The sequence below is a fragment of the Schistocerca gregaria genome, chromosome 1 (assembly GCF_023897955.1).
Source record: "Schistocerca gregaria isolate iqSchGreg1 chromosome 1, iqSchGreg1.2, whole genome shotgun sequence".
NCBI classification, from domain to species: domain Eukaryota; kingdom Metazoa; phylum Arthropoda; class Insecta; order Orthoptera; family Acrididae; genus Schistocerca; species Schistocerca gregaria.
The window spans coordinates 505,987,041-506,005,217 of NC_064920.1; the positions used below are offsets into that span (position 1 = coordinate 505,987,041).

General features: G+C 47.8%; 1 protein-coding gene across 1 annotated transcript in view; it reads right to left on the minus strand.

The window, feature by feature from the left end:
• Positions 1-18,177, minus strand: part of LOC126354433 (uncharacterized) — a 999,849-nt gene that overhangs the window by 121,851 nt on the left and 859,821 nt on the right. The gene's annotated exons all lie outside the window — the stretch shown is intronic.

The following is an 18,177-nucleotide window of genomic DNA, read 5'->3' on the forward strand; positions in this document are numbered from 1 at the left end:
CTGCCAGAAAGTCCTCAAACGGTGCACCCCCCCTCCCCCCCATCGAAGAGAGAAAGTTCCATTCTCGGAATAGTAATAATAATAAAATAATCAGCGGAAAAATGCTCCTACTGTAGCACAAAAAGACGAATATGCTCCTGTTTATTAAAAGACTGACTGAAAAGTGGGGTACCAAATGCCTCATTTTACCTTCCTCAACAACGTTAAAAAATTTCCCTGAAATTTTGGCATTCGAAAAAATTGCAGTCTTTTTAACATGCAACTGTCCTCTCACTCCCACAACGCCCCCCCCCCCCCCCTCCCCCAACTGTAACTTGCTCACGCAAGTCGTTCGTACCTGTCCACTCCCACATCTCACTCACTCATTCAGCCAAACTCATTGTCAGAATCTGTTTCTGTCTCTCTAACCGTTACTGTCTCCTGAACCTGCCAGGAAGTTTCACATCAGCGCACACTTCGCTGCAGAGTGAAAATCTCATTCTGGAAACATTCCCCAGGCTGTGGCCAAGCCCTGTCTCTGCAGTATCCTTTCTTCCAGGAGTCCTAGTTCTGCAGGCTCGCAAAAGAGCTTCTGTGAAGTTTGGAAGGTAGGAGACGAGGTACTGGCAGAATTGAAGCTGAGAGGACGGGTTGTGAGTCGTGCTTGGGTTGCTCAATTGGTAGAGCACTTGTCCACGAAGGGCAAAGGTCCCGAGTTCAAGTCTGGGTCCGGCACACAGTTTTAATCTGCCAGGAAGTTTCGTTACTGTTTCCTGCCTTACAGCCACAGTTTACTTCTTTCTGCCCTACTACTATTGTCTTCTCTCGCTCTCACTGTCTGCCTCTTTACTGCTGTCTTCTCATTCATTGCTTCCGACTGCTGCTGTCTCTTCTCACTTTCATTATCTCTTTTCCTCGTTGTCGTTGTCATAGACTCTCTGGCTCTCACTCACTTCCACTTTCTCTTTCTCTTTATTCCTCACCATCGGCACTGACTCCTTCACCCTTTTCCTAATTCTGTTCCATCACTATCAACTTTGTTCCACTGCCACTGGTCTGTCTCTCATACAGCCACTGTCTCCTTCGCTCTTTCTATACCACAACCACTGTCTACTATCTTCCAGTTTTTATTACTTTTTCTTCTCTATTCCACTGCCATCACTGTCTACTGTCTTCCAGTATTTATTACCCTTTCATCTCTTTCTTACTCTTACTCTCTCCTTGCATGCTAAAAATTTTGGGATTTTTTTTTAAAGATGCTGAGGAAGATAGAATAAACCAGCTGGTATCCCACGTTTCAGTCAGAGTCTTTTAATAAATAGGTGAATATTTGTTTTTTTGTGCTCCGTAGGGGCACTTTTCTGCTCATTCCCTTCTTTTTCCTGCTATAGCAGGGCGTGTCACTCAAATGAAAAGAACTTTATAGTCAGTAAAATCTTGATGGTTTACTTACGTGAAATTGAAGTAACGTAAAACTATATCATTCTATTTTTCAGATCGGATTTTGTGTGCAAAAAAATTTTCATGTGCTTCCACGGAGACACTTTACAACATACACTCCTGGAAATGGAATAAAGAACACATTGACACCGGTGTGTCAGACCCACCATACTTGCTCCGGACACTGCGAGAGGGCTGTACAAGCAATGGTCACACGCACGGCACAGCGGACACACCAGGAACCGCGGTGTTGGCCGTCGAATGGCGCTAGCTGCGCAGCATTTGTGCACCGCCGCCGTCAGTGTCAGCCAGTTTGCCGTGGCATACGGAGCTCCATCGCAGTCTTTAACACTGGTAGCATGCCGCGACAGCGTGGACGTGAACCGTATGTGCAGTTGACGGACTTTGAGCGAGGGCGTATAGTGGGCATGCGGGAGGCCGGGTGGACGTACCGCCGAATTGCTCAACACGTGGGGCGTGAGGTCTCCACAGTACATCGATGTTGTCGCCAGTGGTCGGCGGAAGGTGCACGTGCCCGTCGACCTGGGACCGGACCGCAGCGACGCACGGATGCACGCCAAGACCGTAGGATGCTACGCAGTGCCGTAGGAGACCGCACCGCCACTTCCCAGCAAATTAGGGACACTGTTGCTCCTGGGGTATCGGCGAGGACCATTCGCAACCGTCTCCATGAAGCTGGGCTACGGTCCCGCACACCGTTAGGCCGTCTTCCGCTCACGCCCCAACATCGTGCAGCCAGCCTCCAGTGGTGTCGCGACAGGCGTGAATGGAGGGACGAATGGAGACGTGTCCTCTTCAGCGATGAGAGTCGTTTCTGCCTTGGTGCCAATGATGGTCGTATGCGTGTTTGGCGCCGTGCAGGTGAGCGCCACAATCAGGACTGCATACGACCGAGGCACACAGGGCCAACACCCGGCATCATGGTGTGGGGAGCGATCTCCTACACTGGCCGTACACGTCTGGTGATCGTCGAGGGGACACTGAATAGTGGACGGTACATCCAAACCGTCATCGAACCCATCGTTCTACCATTCCTAGACTGGTAAGGGAACTTGCTGTTCCAACAGGACAATGCACGTCCGCATGTATCCCGTGTCACCCAACGTGCTCTAGAAGGTGTAAGTCAACCACCCTGGCCAGCAAGATCTCCGGATCTGTCCCCCATTGAGCATGTTTGGGACTGGATGAAGCGTCGTCTCACGCGGTCTGCACCTCCAGCACGAACGCTGGTCCAATTGAGGCGCCAGGTGGAAATGGCATGGCAAGCCGTTCTACAGGACTACATCCAGCATCTCTGCGATCGTCTCCATGGGAGAATAGCAGCCTGCATTGCTGCGAAAGGTGGATATACACAGTACTAGTGCCGACATTGTGCATGCTCTGTTGCCTGTGTCTATGCGCCTGTGGTTCTGTCAGTGTGATCATGTGATGTATCTGACCCCAGGAATGTGTCAATAAAGTTTCCCCTTCCTGGGACAATGAATTCACGGTGTTCTTATTTCAATTTCCAGGAGTGTATTTCTCCGTTCTATGTCACTTTATAAATTACGTTTTCGCCTCACAGCGAATTTTAGGTGTAAAAATAGACTTACTTTGAACCTCTACATATATGAAATGAATAGAGATATCAAGAAAATTTTCAACATTGTTCGAGATCGGTGTCTTAGGTATATATCGCAAAAATTACAGTCATTTGCTGTTCATAGCCTTCTTGGAAACCGCGGCTCGGCTTTGGTATTCAGAAAGCATGTTTTTGGGGTGTTTCTCGATACTGGATAAACATTTTTGAAACGGGAATGTAACATTAAAATCTGAGCAATTTCCTGCAGTTATTTATTGTTTTGTTTCGCCTCACACCGGATTTTACGTATCTATTTTAAGTATACAAGTACGGTAAATTATTTAGTAAAGGGATAAAAACATACAGAAAATTCTTAAGGTTGTTCGAGATCTGGATCCGTGGAATACATCGTAAAAATATCAGCCATTTGCAGTGCATAACCGTTTTGGAATCAGTGGCTCGGTTTTGGTACCCAAAAATCATATTTTTATAGTTTTCTCAGGAATTTCCCGTGAACTAAATGGTACCACCAAAATCCCCTTATATAAAGAGCACAGTAGACAGAATCTAACGCAAATAACGGATTTGCTGCATTTGTCTATGCTGCAGGAAGTGTGTGTAGTATTACAAGCGCGACTCTTAAAAAAAAAGAAAAGTTCACATGTGTGTGGAATCGTATGGGACTTAACTGCTAAGGTCATCAGTCCCTAAGCTTACACACTACTTAACCTAAATTATCGTAAGAACAAACACACACACCCGTGCCCGAAGGAGGACTCGAACCTCCGCCGGGATCAGCCGCAGTGACCGTGACTGCAGCGCCCCAGACCGCTCGGCTAATACCGCGCGGCAAACTGCGTCTCTGTACTGTATGATAGTTACGTTAAGACTGTCCTACTGTTGACTACACAAATGGTTCCAAGCCCAAGGGCTATCCAAAGCACTTGACCCTACCTTTCAATCACCAATATAAACCTAGGTATGAGGCCCGATATAATAGCGTTTTTGTGCGCGGTGTTTTGGAAAATATTACGTAGCGCATGCTGTTGCATGCATACCGATGAAATGATGATAGTAATAATAATAGTAATAGTTTACGTTGTAACTGGTGAAGTTTCCAGCGTTACATACCGCGTGCCGAGGTCTGTATTGAGATGTGGCAGTGTTAATAAGTACATAACCATTAGGGCCACCGTTATTTTGCGTCGTATGTCGTCTCACAAACACACCAACAGCTGGCTGGAGGGAAAGTAGCTGCGATGCTTATCTCGGCAAGTGACAGCGCCGGCTGTAATGTAATGACCGTTCTTGTAGCCTCTGCCGTTTCGTGGGAACCGCAGCAAACAGAGACAAGAAGCTAGAGGTCGTATGTACCGAGTAATACGACATGGCGTCTTTATCAGAGATCTCCGAGTACTACTTCGGACTGCATTTACGGCGCAAGGCCAGCGGCCCGTGCTCGGGGATACGCGATAGGAAATCTAGCCGCCAGGGCCCCCAGAAAACACGGCAGACGTGGCTGGCCGGCCGCGGCATTAAATGTCGTGGTTTAGGGTTCCCGACCTCCCGCCGCCTGCGTGAGTCGCCGACCCCGCGGAAGCTCGCCGGCTCCCGTGTGTCCCGATGCCCCGCGCAGGTAATCGCACAGAGGCGAGGGGGCGCCGTCGCGTCACACCTCAATAGCCCAATCAGCTGCGCGACGTGGAGGCCACAAAGCACTCACGCGCCGGCAGTAATAGCACAGCAGTGTCCATTCAGCGCTGTTTCGCCGTTCCTTCTCCGAAGCACATGTCTGTACATGCTTGCAGACGTTCTGCCGTGTTCCACAGTGGTCCCCAGCAGACATTTCCGACCTCAAAAAGGATTAGACACAAAGGAATTACCTACCTTGAAACTTGCTGGCAGATTAAAACTGTGTGCCGGACTGAGACTCGAACTGAGCTACCCAAGCACGACTCACGCCCCGTCCTCACAGCTTCAATTCTGCCAGTACCTCGTCTCCTACCTTCCAAACTTCGCAGAAGCTCTCCTGCGAACTTTGCAGAACTCAGTCGGTAGAGAACTTGCCCGCGAAAGGCAAAGGTCCCGAGTTCGAGTCTCGGTCCGACACACAGTTCTAATCTGCCAGGAAGTTTCATATCAGCGCACATTCCGCTGTAGAGTGAAAATTTCATTCTAGAAACAACCCCAAGGCTGTGGCTAAGCCATGTCTCCCCAATATCCTTTCTTCCAGGAGTGCTAGTTCTGCAAGGTTCGCAGGAGAGCTTTTGCGAAGTTTGGAAGGTAGGAGACGAGGTACCGGCAGAATTGAAGCTGTGAGGACGGGGCGTGAGTCGTGCTTGGGTAGCTCAGACAGTCTGCCTTCGGCAGTGCTACGGCACGGACGTCTGTTTACGTCCCTGCCGGAGTAGTTCGCGCTCGCGCAGTTGTTTACCTCTTCGGAGTACTCGCGCGTTTAGACGACTCGATACAGAATGGCACATGCATACCGAAAGTCGACTCTCAAGATTAGTTTTTCGAACGTATATGCGAGACCGAAAGCCTACGAAATAGAAAGGTTCCTACGAGACGAAGTTAAACTTGACTACAACGAACTTATCGGAATCCACCTCTCCATAGTGAGCAGTGTCGTTTACGTCAAGCTGATTAACGATGCAGTATGTGACAGAATCATCCGAGATACTAAACATGGACTCAAATTTCGTCACTCTGATGGACATGTTGGAGAAGTAACTATTGATCATGCAGGACTGGGCTTACGAAACATACGCATTTTCGAACTTCCCTTCGAGGTTCCGTCTGACTTGGTCATTGACGCCTTACGCCCGTATGGAAGAGTGCTCAGCCACGTTCAAGAAAAATGGTCCAACTTCACGACTTACCCCGTTCTGAATGGGGTGCGTCAAATCAGAATAGAACTGACACAAAATGTACCCTCGTACTTGTTCATCGGCGGATGCAGAGCTATAGTCATCTACGATGGACAACCCAAAACATGCTCAGGATGCGGGAAAGAGGGCCACGTGCGTTCCGAATGTATGCAGCGGAGGATAGTGCAAGTTCCAAATGGCGAACCTGTACCTACGTCCACGTTGACGCCGCTGCCACTAACGTATGCGGACGCATTCCGAACAGATCCCATCCCGAAGAATGACCAGGTACAGAATCCTGACAGTTTACGGCAACTGACTGCAGCACAGACCGCCTCCAGTGACGAAACGACGCACACTTCTGCCGCTCCGGCGCCGACGACGCCCTTAACCGAGCGGAAAGGATCGGTAGGAGATATGGAAATTGATCCTGCGGTTGTGCCGACAGCTGCTTTCGTCCCTGAGCACCGGGAGTCACTTCCGCACTCGGATACGGAGGCGCACACGCGCAAACAACGGTCGCCGAAGCGCCACAAGAAACGACGGCTAGCGCCGTCGGATACCTGCTTACTGCAGTCCATGTCAGACGATCTTGGGTGTAACGTCGATACAGTGCATCCGGAGGCGCAACGGGAGGTTCTACCCCCCACACAGCAGTACGACGCCAATCACGCTAGACAGGAGTTGAATACAGACACACCGGACGGAAAGCCGACGGAAGGAGACCCTCCACCCACCGCAGCAACGCCACCGCCTTCGGTCAGCCCGACCGGAGAGACGCGACGGGAGCTGGACCTCCAGCACAGTAACTGGGCCGACGAATCCGATGCTGACCCACACACTGACGACGCACCCGCAATGGCGAGTGCTGCGTCCACCGGATGTTAACCGCGCAGAAGATGCAGATTGACGCACAGACAGCAGGTCACCGGGCAGCAGCACACAAATTAACATAAGCGTTCATGTGCGCTTTACGCACTGAGGAACAGCGGCAGGCATATCGAACAGCCTCTATTAATATTAATACGATCAGAACGCCTGTAAAATTGCAGTTATTACGAGACATGTTGCATGCGTCAGACGTCGACATCGTTCTGCTGCAGGAAGTATGTGTTGAGAGCTTCCCCGACCTCTATGAGTACGATACGTACATTACACCTACTACCGACGGCGGCAGCGGAACAGCGATACTTCTACGTAGTGGCATAGTAGCCGAGGACGTGGTGTACCTGCCGTCAGCGCGGGGACTGGCTCTCACAGTGCTGGGAGTACGGGTCGTTAACATTTACGCACCGTCGGGGTCCGACAGACGGCGCGACCGATCCCGATTTTACGCAGAGGAGATTGCAACACTATTCTTAGGTCGGTATGAAAATGTCTTATTTGGAGGCGACTTCAACTGCGTGCTCGCACCAAAGGATCAACACCCACGTTATACTTCATGCCCGGAGCTGCGACAACTCATACAGGACATGAATCTCATTGATACATGGGAGAAGATACATGGCGACAGACGTGGATACACCTACGTCACGAGTCACTCTGCAAGTCGGCTCGATCGCATTTACGTAACACGTCGTCTCGAACCTGCGATCCTCGATGCGGAATTGTGGCCTGTCGCCATTTCAGATCACATAGCATATATTTGCACGGTCTCCCTGAGTCGCCAACAAGTTTGGAGGAGTCGCAGTGTTTGGAAACTGAATACAGCACACCTCAGGGAACCTGAGTGCAGACGCATAGTCGAAGATACTTGGCACGTGTGTGAACGACGCCTCCCGACATATCCGACGACGTTGCAGTGGTGGCTGGAATGCGTTAAGCCTGCATTGCACCGAGCGTTAATTGCATACGGAAGAGAGCAGATGATGTGGAGGCGACACACGACGGAATTTTATTTCACGATGCTCCGCGAACTTTCTGTACGAGCACCTTCACAAGAGCGTCGAGCCGGTATAAAACGAGCACAGGCCCAAATAATTTCCATAACGCGCCGCCGTCTGGAGGGAGTCGCAATCCGTGCAAGGGCCTTTGAACGAGTCCGTGGAGAATCACCGTCGATGTATCACGTTATCAGAGAAAAACAACGTAGCCGCAGAACCTTAATACAGACGGTCGTACTGCCAGATGGTCGCCGCATGACAACGCAAAAAGACATTGCCAAAGCTTTCGTGGAACACTACGGTCATCTCTATGAAGAAGCGGAACACGATCAGCCAGCCTTTCAGGAGGTCCGTCGAACGCTCTCCGCGTGTCTCGACGAGCCGGCCAACCTGGAGTTAACAGGTGAAATCACAGTTGACGACGTAATGGGAGCGATTGATAATGGAGCGTCGCACAAATCGCCGGGGCCCGACGGGTTTCCGTTAGAGTTCTATCGTACATTTAAAGATCTCATGATTCCACGATGGACTGCCATGTACTGCGAATTGATGTCTCCCAACGTGCCTCTTCCACCCGCCTTCGTGGAAGGAATGATCATCCCCATCCACAAACCATCTGGCGGCACAGGGATACAGGCCTACCGGCCACTGACCCTTCTTAATTGCGACTACAAGATCTACGCCAGGATACTTGCAGCACGTTTTAAACGCGTAATACGTCAAGTGATTTCACTCGACCAAACCCAGCTAGGAGGAGACAGTAATATACAAACGGCACTCAGTGACTACCGCGATGTTATCGCACTGGCATCAACATGTCGTCTCCGGGGTGTATTGGTATCGATAGACTTCGATCGCGCATTTGACAGGCTGAGTCATGCTTATCTCACGGACGTTATGACAAAAATGAAGTTTCCGGAAAGTTTTGTCACCGTCGTTATGAGACTACTCCACGGAGCCGCATCCAAAGTGCTCATCAACGGACGCTTGGTGGGGCCCATCACCATCTCACGATCGGTCAGACAAGGGTGCCCGCTGTCAACGATATTGTATGCCATCGCTGTCGAGCCCCTGCTCTGCGGGCTCCGGAATCGACTCCAAGGAATGACGATAAGGCACAACAAGTTTATATGCCGAACATACGCAGATGACCTAGTGTTTTTAGCACGGTCAGGAGACGAGGCAAGAGCCTCCTTGCATTGGATTAATTTGTATTGTATGGCTACGGGAAGTCGCCTGAACATGGCAAAGTCGGGAGCGATGAACATCGGGAGAGGACTCCCGACAGGAAGTGTAGCACCATTACAGCCGATCAACAAGATGAAATGCCTAGGAATTATCTTCACTACAGACGTTCGACGCACGGCGGCACTAAGTTACAGACATCTTCTGCAAACAATTCGTGCGAGTGTCCGAAGTCACAGGTTAAGGGCACTGGATATGATACAACGGGTCACCTTTGCCAACACTTATCTAGCCTCTCGCATCCCCCACCTGGCACAAGTTCTTCCTATGCCGGTGGTGCTGGCCCGCCGAATCCTGGCGGCACTAGGATATTTTGTGAGCACGGGTCTGCTTTTTAAGGTAGGATACGAAACCCTCACCCTTCCTCGTAGTCGTGGAGGTCTTGGACTAGTCCACGTACGCGACCGAGCAGTGGCTATTTATGTAACCACAATGATAAAGATGTGGACACGACACCAGACAAGTCTGACGGGCACCTTGATAGACGTACTCGCTCCACCTTCTCGTTCGGCTCCGGTAGCGGTGGCTCACATCTCGCCATCGCTTACCCATATGCGAACCTTTTTTGTGGAACACAGTTATGTACATATGGAACTACCGACTACCAGGACGGCAACGGCACGTGATATATATCACATCTTAACTCGACGACGGCCGAACAATGCCGTAGAGCGCCGCCAACCAACAGTTACGTGGTCAGTGGTATGGCGTACAGTGCACCATCCACACCTTGATACAGGAACGCGCGCTCTGTGGTATCAGGTGGTAAATGGGAAATACGTGACTCGTTCCAGGTTGCATACAATTCATATGGCGGACGAGCCACTGTGTCCGCAGTGCAATGTTATAGACACAGAGGAGCATCGCCTGATATGCGGTCCTTCGGCGGACGTATGGTGTTTGGTCAAAAAAATGATCGCCTTCCTCCTTCGGGTGGGGCCGCAAACAGTAGAACCACGCACATTACTTCTCCCAGATAGGACATATTATCCCGGAACAAAGACAAACGCCGTGACTTGGATTCGAGGTTTGACTGTACGTTATCCTTTCCGAGACGGCAGTAAGAATGTGCTTGACTTCTGGGCCTTATTACAGGAACATCACTCACAGCTTATGAGACATCCGAGATATAGAACATATTACGCAAATTTTTTAGGGAGTGCCTTGCTTGATCCCCCACACAGTTGGGGTGTCCCGGGTAGGAGAATGTAATTATTACCTATAAGTATTAGAACAAGAAAGGACCAGGACAGTGGAGAGGGTCCACAAACACACGTGAAGACGTACCCGACACCAACGCGAGGTATGACGGGATTAGCGAGGTACGCGCCTGAAAGAGGAACGTAGACCGTTGTTGTTTTGTCCTGACGGAAGCAGGATTTATTTTTTATTTTTTATTTATATATATTTTTTATTTTTTATTTTTTTTCACACTTATGTAAAAAAAAAGGTGGACAGTCCACTTATTTACGTTTCCCAGAAAAATTTATGTTATGAAGTCATCGTCTTCTATATTAAAAAAAAATGCTAGAAGCAGTTTATGTTTGTTATGGCAAAAAAAAAAAAAGTCGGTAGAGCGCTTGCCCGCGAAAGGCAAAGGTCCCGAGTTCGAGTCTCTGTGCGGCACACAGTTTTAATCTGCCAGGAAGTTTCATCTGGATGACTAGTTTTTCAAAATGCGCTTATTTTTGTATAAAAAGGAAAACTGAATATTCAGATATTTATCCAATAGGCTAAAGGAATAGAAGTTATGAATAAGTTCAATATAAAGACAGCACCCCAGCAAAAGCTGAATTACTCGAATATCGGCAAAAGCTGGTGCCGAGCGAAAAAAAAAAAAAAAGTCGGTAGAGCACTTGCCCGCGAAAGGCAAAGGTACCGAGTTCGAGTCCCGGTCCGGCACACAGTTTTAATCTGCCAGGAAGTTTCATATCAGCGCACACTCCGCTATAGAGTGAAAATTACATTCTAAATTACCTACCTTGGCAGCGAGCGGACATTGACTGAAACCGGCGGGGAAAGATGAAAATTTGTGCCAGGCCAGGATTCGAACCTGGGACTCCTGTGTACTAGGCAGATACTCTGACCACTTTGCCATCAAGACACAGTGGTCATTGCAACCACACGGATTCAGAAAATATCTTTCTTGTGAAACACAACTAGCTCTTTATACTAAGGAAGTAATAAGTGCTATCGACGGGGGATGTCAAATTGATGCCATATTTTTAGATTTACAGAAGGCTTTCGACACCGTTCCTCACAAGCGTCTTCTAATCAAACTGCGTCCCTACGGAGTATCACCTCAGTTGTGCGACTGGATTCGTGATTTCTTGTCAGGAAGGTCACAGTTCGTAGTAATAGACGGAAAGTCATCGAGGAAAACAGAAGTAATATCCAGCGTTCCCCAATGAAGTGTTATAGGCTCTCTATTGTTCCTGATCTATATTAACGACATAGGAGACAATCTGAGCAGCCGTCTTACGTTGTTTTGCAGATGATGCTGTCATTTACCGTCTTGTAAAGTCATCAGACGACCAAAACGACTTGCAAAATGATTTAGATAAGATATCTGTAGGGTGCGAAAAGTGGCATTTGACCCTGAATGAAGAAAAGTGCGAAATTATTCACATGAGTACTAAAAGAAATGAGCTAAATTTCGATTACGCGATAAGTCACTCAAATCTAAAGGCTGTAAATTCAACTAAATACTTAGGGATTACAATTACAAATAACCTAAATTGGAACGATCTAATAGATAATATTGTGGGTAGAGCAAACCAAAGACTGCGATTCATTGGCAGAACACTTAGAAGGTTCAACAGGTCTACCAAAGAGACTGCTTACAATACGCTTGTCCGCCCTATTCTGGAGTACTGCTGTGCAGTGTGGGATCAGCATCAGGTGGGACTGACAGATGACATCGAAAAAGTACAAAGAAGGGCAGCTCGTTTTTCATTATCGCAAAATAGGGGAGATAGTGTCACAGACATGATACGTGAACTGGATTGGCAATCGTTAAAAAAAAGGCGTTTTTCGTTGCGACGGGATTTTCTCATGAAATTTCAATCACCAGTTTTCTCCTCCGATTACGAGAACATTCTGTTGGCACCCACCTACACAGGGAGAAATGATCATCATGATAAAATAAGAGAAATCAGGTTTCGCTCGGAAAAATTTAAGTGCTCGTATTTCCCACGTGCCGTTCGAGAGTGTAACGGTAGAGAGACAGTATGAAGGTTGTTCACTGAACCCTCTGCTAGGCACTTTATTGTGAATGGCAGAGTAATCACGTAGATGTAGATGTAGATGGACTACTGTAGCGTGTAGTGCCCATCGCCTATTATTCTCATTACTCGCAGTATTTAGGCGACTCGCGTCAGTTCGAGACTGGTCTGGATCTACACTGAAGAGGTCGTTGGCCTTAGTTATACACTCCTGGAAATGGAAAAAAGAACACATTGACACCGGTGTGTCAGACCCACCATACTTGCTCCGGACACTGCGAGAGGGCTGTACAAGCAATGGTCACACGCACGGCACAGCGGACACACCAGGCATACAAAAACTGCCACAGCGTCTACAAAAATGCATCGTCAGAACTAGTGATTATGTCGAAAAATGGCTAAATGTTCAAGCTGTAAACTGATGTAAATCATTGTAGAAATAAAGAGGTCTATGTACTTATAAAAAACTAGAAAACCTTACTTTGGGGATTACCCTCGTAGCATGCCGCGACAGCGTGGACGTGAACCGTATGTGCAGTTGACGGACTTTGAGCGAGGGCGTATAGTGGGCATGCGGGAGGCCGGGTGGACGTACCGACGAATTGCTCAACACGTGGGGCGTGAGGTCTCCACAGTACATCGATGTTGTCGCCAGTGGTCGGCGGAAGGTGCACGTGCCCGTCGACCTGGGACCGGACCGCAGCGACGCACGGATGCACGCCAAGACCGTAGGATCCCACGCAGTGCCGTAGGGGACCGCACCGCCACTTCCCAGCAAATTAGGGACACTGTTGCTCCTGGGGTATCGGCGAGGACCATTCGCAACCGTCTCCATGAAGCTGGGCTACGGTCCCGCACACCGTTAGGCCGTCTTCCGCTCACGCCCCAACATCGTGCAGCCCGCCTCCAGTGGTGTCGCGACAGGCGTGAATGGAGGGACGAATGGAGGCGTGTCGTCTTCAGCGATGAGAGTCGCTTCTGCCTTGGTGCCAATGATGGTCGTATGCGTGTTTGGCGCCGTGCAGGTGAACGCCACCTGGGACAATGAATTCACGGTGTTCTTATTTCAATTTCCAGGAGTGTATATACGTGGCGTCCGAAAAGAACAGACACCATTTATATCCAGCAGCCCTATTAATTTCAATCAACAGCCGCTCGCACCCAAGGTCTGTAATTCGTTTGTGTCTTAGTTCAAAATGGCTGCTGCATCGTAAATGATGTTCTTTACGACATGTCCGAAAGAACAGACACCACATGTATGCATTTTTCTTCAAACGCACTTTAATTTTCAAACGTGATCTCCTTGTCACTCCATATACAGACGAAACTGCGAGTACTAGCAGCTACTTGTCTACCTGGTCGAGCCACCGACTTACGAGGACATCTGTAGTAGCGTCGTACCAACTTTGCCAAACCCTCATCATTAGAGACAACCTCATTTGCTGACTGAAAATTTTCTACGCTGGACTGCAGCCCTCTGTCTGGGCCAAAATGTTGTCTTCATAGTCAGCGGTTCATATGAGCACAGCTGAAAATTAGAGGGAGCCAAGTCCGAACTGTATGGCGGGTGATCACACACTTCCCACAGAAAACGCTGCAGGAGCGTCCTCATTGGTACAACAGTGTGCAGCCCAGAACTGTGACGAAGAAGGAATTGAAAGACAGTTACCTTATGTGGAACTGCATTAAACCAGGCGAAATCTCTCGCCAGGCACCCATACTTGGAGGGAGACACTATTTTTTAGGCATCTTTATGCGCTCGCTGTGCGTACAGAACTGAGAGGAGCGATGTGACTCTATCTACGGGCATGCCAGAGACACTGCCCAAAATATCTGTGCAAAGCTTCGTCGGATTTTCACTGTGGTTTCCAGTTTGCGACCGACAGTTCCTTACTTTCTGTATAGCCCTCATACAATCGCCAGACCATACATGTGGGTTATTTGATTGCTCTGGGAGGTGGCTCATTGGATTACATTATATGAAATGGTTCAAATGGCTCTAAGCACTATGGGACTTAACATCTGAGGTCATCAGTTCCCTAGAAATTAGAACTACTTTAACTCAACGACATCACACACATCCATGCTCGAGGCAGGATTCGACCTTGTGACCGTAGCAGCAGCGCAGTTCCCGACTGAAGCGCCTAGAACCGCTCGGCCACAGCGGCCGGCACAATATATGAAATATTAGTTCACTTTATTGCATGAATGATAAAAAGATTTACTTAACTTGATGTAATTCTTTGCCACAGGGGTACTTGATAAATTATACCTGTCATCGAATATGAAAGCATCACTTTATGCATTAATTAACTAACTGTACTCTTGATTTACAGTATTAAATATTTACAAAAGTACATTTCCGTATGAGACATGAAAAGCTCTTTAATCCTACTTGATAATGATGATGATGACTGCTTTAACTGAGGTGCCTCTACGCTCGGCTGTATATTGACCTCCATGCGACGACACTGTTATGCGGACAAAGAGGCGTGTCTTCTTTAGCTGTTCCCATTCATCGTTGCAGGTTGCAGCGTGACGTAGCTAACATCTGTGGTATCGATGCACGCTGTCGACTTTGGTGTGCCACTGTGATCTTTGGACAATACCATAAAGTTCTCCCAGCAATGCTTCCATTCTTCACCCCATCCGAGTAATATGTCTTTCTCTGTAAAGTAGTTGTTTTCAAAGGTGTTGGCCTCTTCATTCGACGAAAATTTCTGATCTCACAGGTCAACTTTCAGCTTAGGGAACAAAAAAATTAGCTTGGAGCTAGATCTGGTGAGTAAGGATGGTGGTTAAATAGATGAAACTGCTACGGCAACCACTGAGGTGTGAGATGGCGCACTGTCTTATTGGAACGCCGCGCGCAATCACAGACTGCGTTGGTCCTCTCGCCGGAGGTTCGAGTAATCCCTTGGACCTGGGTGTGTGTGTTGGTCTTAGCATAAGTTAGTTTAAGAAGTGTATAAGTCTAGGGACCAATGACCTTAGCAGTTTGGTCCCTTAGGAATTCACACACATTTGAACATTTTTTTCTTATTGGAACAAAATTTTGTTTTGAAAACGTGACCATTTTTGTCAATTTCCGCTTTCACTTTGTCAAGTGACGTCACGATCTATGATTCTGTAACAGTTTTTCCTTTTCCTCTAGCACCATTTGGCAAACTTGAGCAATTTTATCGTCAGTGAATGCAGTTTTTGCCCGTCCCATCGTCACCCAAGCTGGAAGGGCCACATTTAATTTCAGAGGCCCAAAATTTCACGGTAGTAAATGATGGTGCAGAGGCCCTGTACACAGCGTCCATCTTGTGTTTAATTTGCGTAGATGCATTGCCTTTCCAAAACAAAAATCTGATGACAGCTCGATACCTGATTTCGTCCATTTTCACAAAAACACTCACATCGGCTCACCGAAATGACTTTCAAATAAAAACTGCATGGCCAAAGTGGCTGACATTTTGGTGAGTGCTTCACTACATATGTGCAAACTAATTCCACAACTTTTGTTGACCAGTCCTGATATCGTCAAGTTAAGGTAGAAAACTTTTCGAACTGCCCTCGTACTTTCTTTACATTGGGTTGCACAGGCACTAAGATTTTCTTAAAGGTTAAAACCTTTGTCCACCAACGCTGACTCCAGTAATTTAAAAGAATTTACTATCGTTCACTACAAGTTTTGAAGATCATCTAAATATATCACTTGACGGTATTGTAGTCACACGCAATTTTGAGAAAATTCGATTTGGGTTTTCAGGACTAGTGGTTTAAACCTAAACATCGTGACATATTACGGCTACGTTCGTGTCAGGGTCGGTATAAGACCCAAGCGACACAAACCGCCGCTTGAGGCGCCATGCTGAGAGGGGTGCCGAAAGCACCACTACTTTTAGTTTGTTGCTATACAGGACGTATCAGGATTAGTACTCCTAGTGGCCAATTAGGGCGGCAAGCTGAGAGTCACGCGAGGAGCGTGCAAGTACAGGATTTGTTTACATGTGTATCACAGTTACTGCGCAAGAGGAAAGGGGAGATGCTGGGGGGTAGGCAGGACGTCAAATAATAAGGTGGAAAATCGGTGCGCGTTGTGTGAAAAAATGCCCCCCTGGAATGTGGATTACAGAATTCTCATACCGTAACAAATACTGACAAGGGAACCTCCCCATCGCACCCCCCTCAGATTTAGTTATAAGTTGGCACAGTGGACAGGCCTTGAAAAACTGAACACAGATTAATCGAGAAAACTGGAAGCAGTTGTGTGGAACAATGAAAAAATAAGCAAAATATACAAACTGAGTAGTCCATGCGCAAGATAGGCAACGTCAAGGATTGTGTGAGCGGAGGAGCGCCGTGGTCCCGCGGTTAGCGTGAGCAGCTGCGGAACGACAGGTCCTTGGTTCAAGTCTTACCTCGAGTGAAAAGTTTACTTCTTTAATTTATGATCTGTCCGTTCGTTCATTGACGTCTCTGTTCACTGTAATAAGTTTAGTGTCTGTGTTTTGCGACCGCACCGCAAAACCGTGCGATTAGTAGACGAAAGGATGTTCCTCTCCACCCCCATGGGAACCGAAAACATTTGATCGCAAGGTCATAGGTCAACCGATTCCTCCACAGGAAAACATGTCTGATATATTCTATACGAACTGGTGACGGCATGTGCGTCACATGACAGGAATATGTTGTCGACCCACCTAACTTGTACACTTGGCGAATGGGTAAAAAATTCTTTTACCTTGCCCGATACTACGGAACAGTTACCTTGCATCGGACGGACGGACGGACAGATAATAATTGTCTGAAAATAAAAAGTTAAATTTTTCACTCGAAGAAGACTTGTACCAAGGATCTCTCGTTCCGCAGCTGCTCACTCTAACCACGGCACCACGGCGCTCCTGGGGTCACACTCTCCTGGATGTTGCCTATCTTGCACATGAACTACTCAGTTTGTATATTTTGCTTATTTTTTTCATAGTTCCACACAACTTCTTCCTGTTTTCTCGATTGATCTGTGTTCAGTTTTTCAAGGCCTATCCACTGTGCCAACGTATAACTAAATCTGAGAGGGGTGCGATCGGGAGGTTCCCTTGTGAGTAGATAACCATCGATTCTAATTTTTTTGTGTCGCCTATAAAATTTAGTATTAGACGTATTGAGAGTGACCAGCTTGTTTATATCAAAAACGACAATTTTAGATACTTGACCAGCCCCGCCCGCCACCGGAGTAATAGTAGTAAGATTCGTCTGTGGATCAGTTTTACAAGGATACTGAAATTATCATGTTGTTACACTTGAACGACAAAGAAGCATGTAATTCATGTATGCAGCCATTAATATACTTACATGTCTGGTTTGACAAGAACTGGGCGGGCAGTCGGCCGTAGCCTTATATATTGCACACGTCCACATGCGTCAACGACCATTCAGCGCCTGTCAACCGCGATGATGAGGAATAGAACGCCCTGCAGGCCGTTGTGGCCGAGAGCTTCTAGGCGCTTCAGTCCGGAACTGCGCTGCTGCTACGGTCACAGGTTCGAATCCTGCCTAAGGCATGGATGTGTATGATGTCCTTAGGTTAGTTGGGTTTAAGTAGTTCTAAGTTCTAGGGGACTGATGACCTCAGAAAAATCCCATAGTGCTCAGAGCCATTTGAACCATTAGAACGCCCTGGCAGAGAACCTTATACCAACTTTAACGTTGTGGCCTGTATGGAAGCATGCATTGGCGTGTGTGGTGATTACACACACACACACACACACACACACACACACACACACACACTCACTATTAAAAACCACATCCCGCCTCTTGTAATGATGAGAGACCATCATGAATCGCGTTGCTTTCAGTGTAATTATAGTCTTTCAATAAAAGAGTTATTACTGTTCGTGTCAGTGTGTATTTATTTAATTTAACTTCTGTTCTATACTGTATCAGGTTTTTCTGTGTATGGTCCC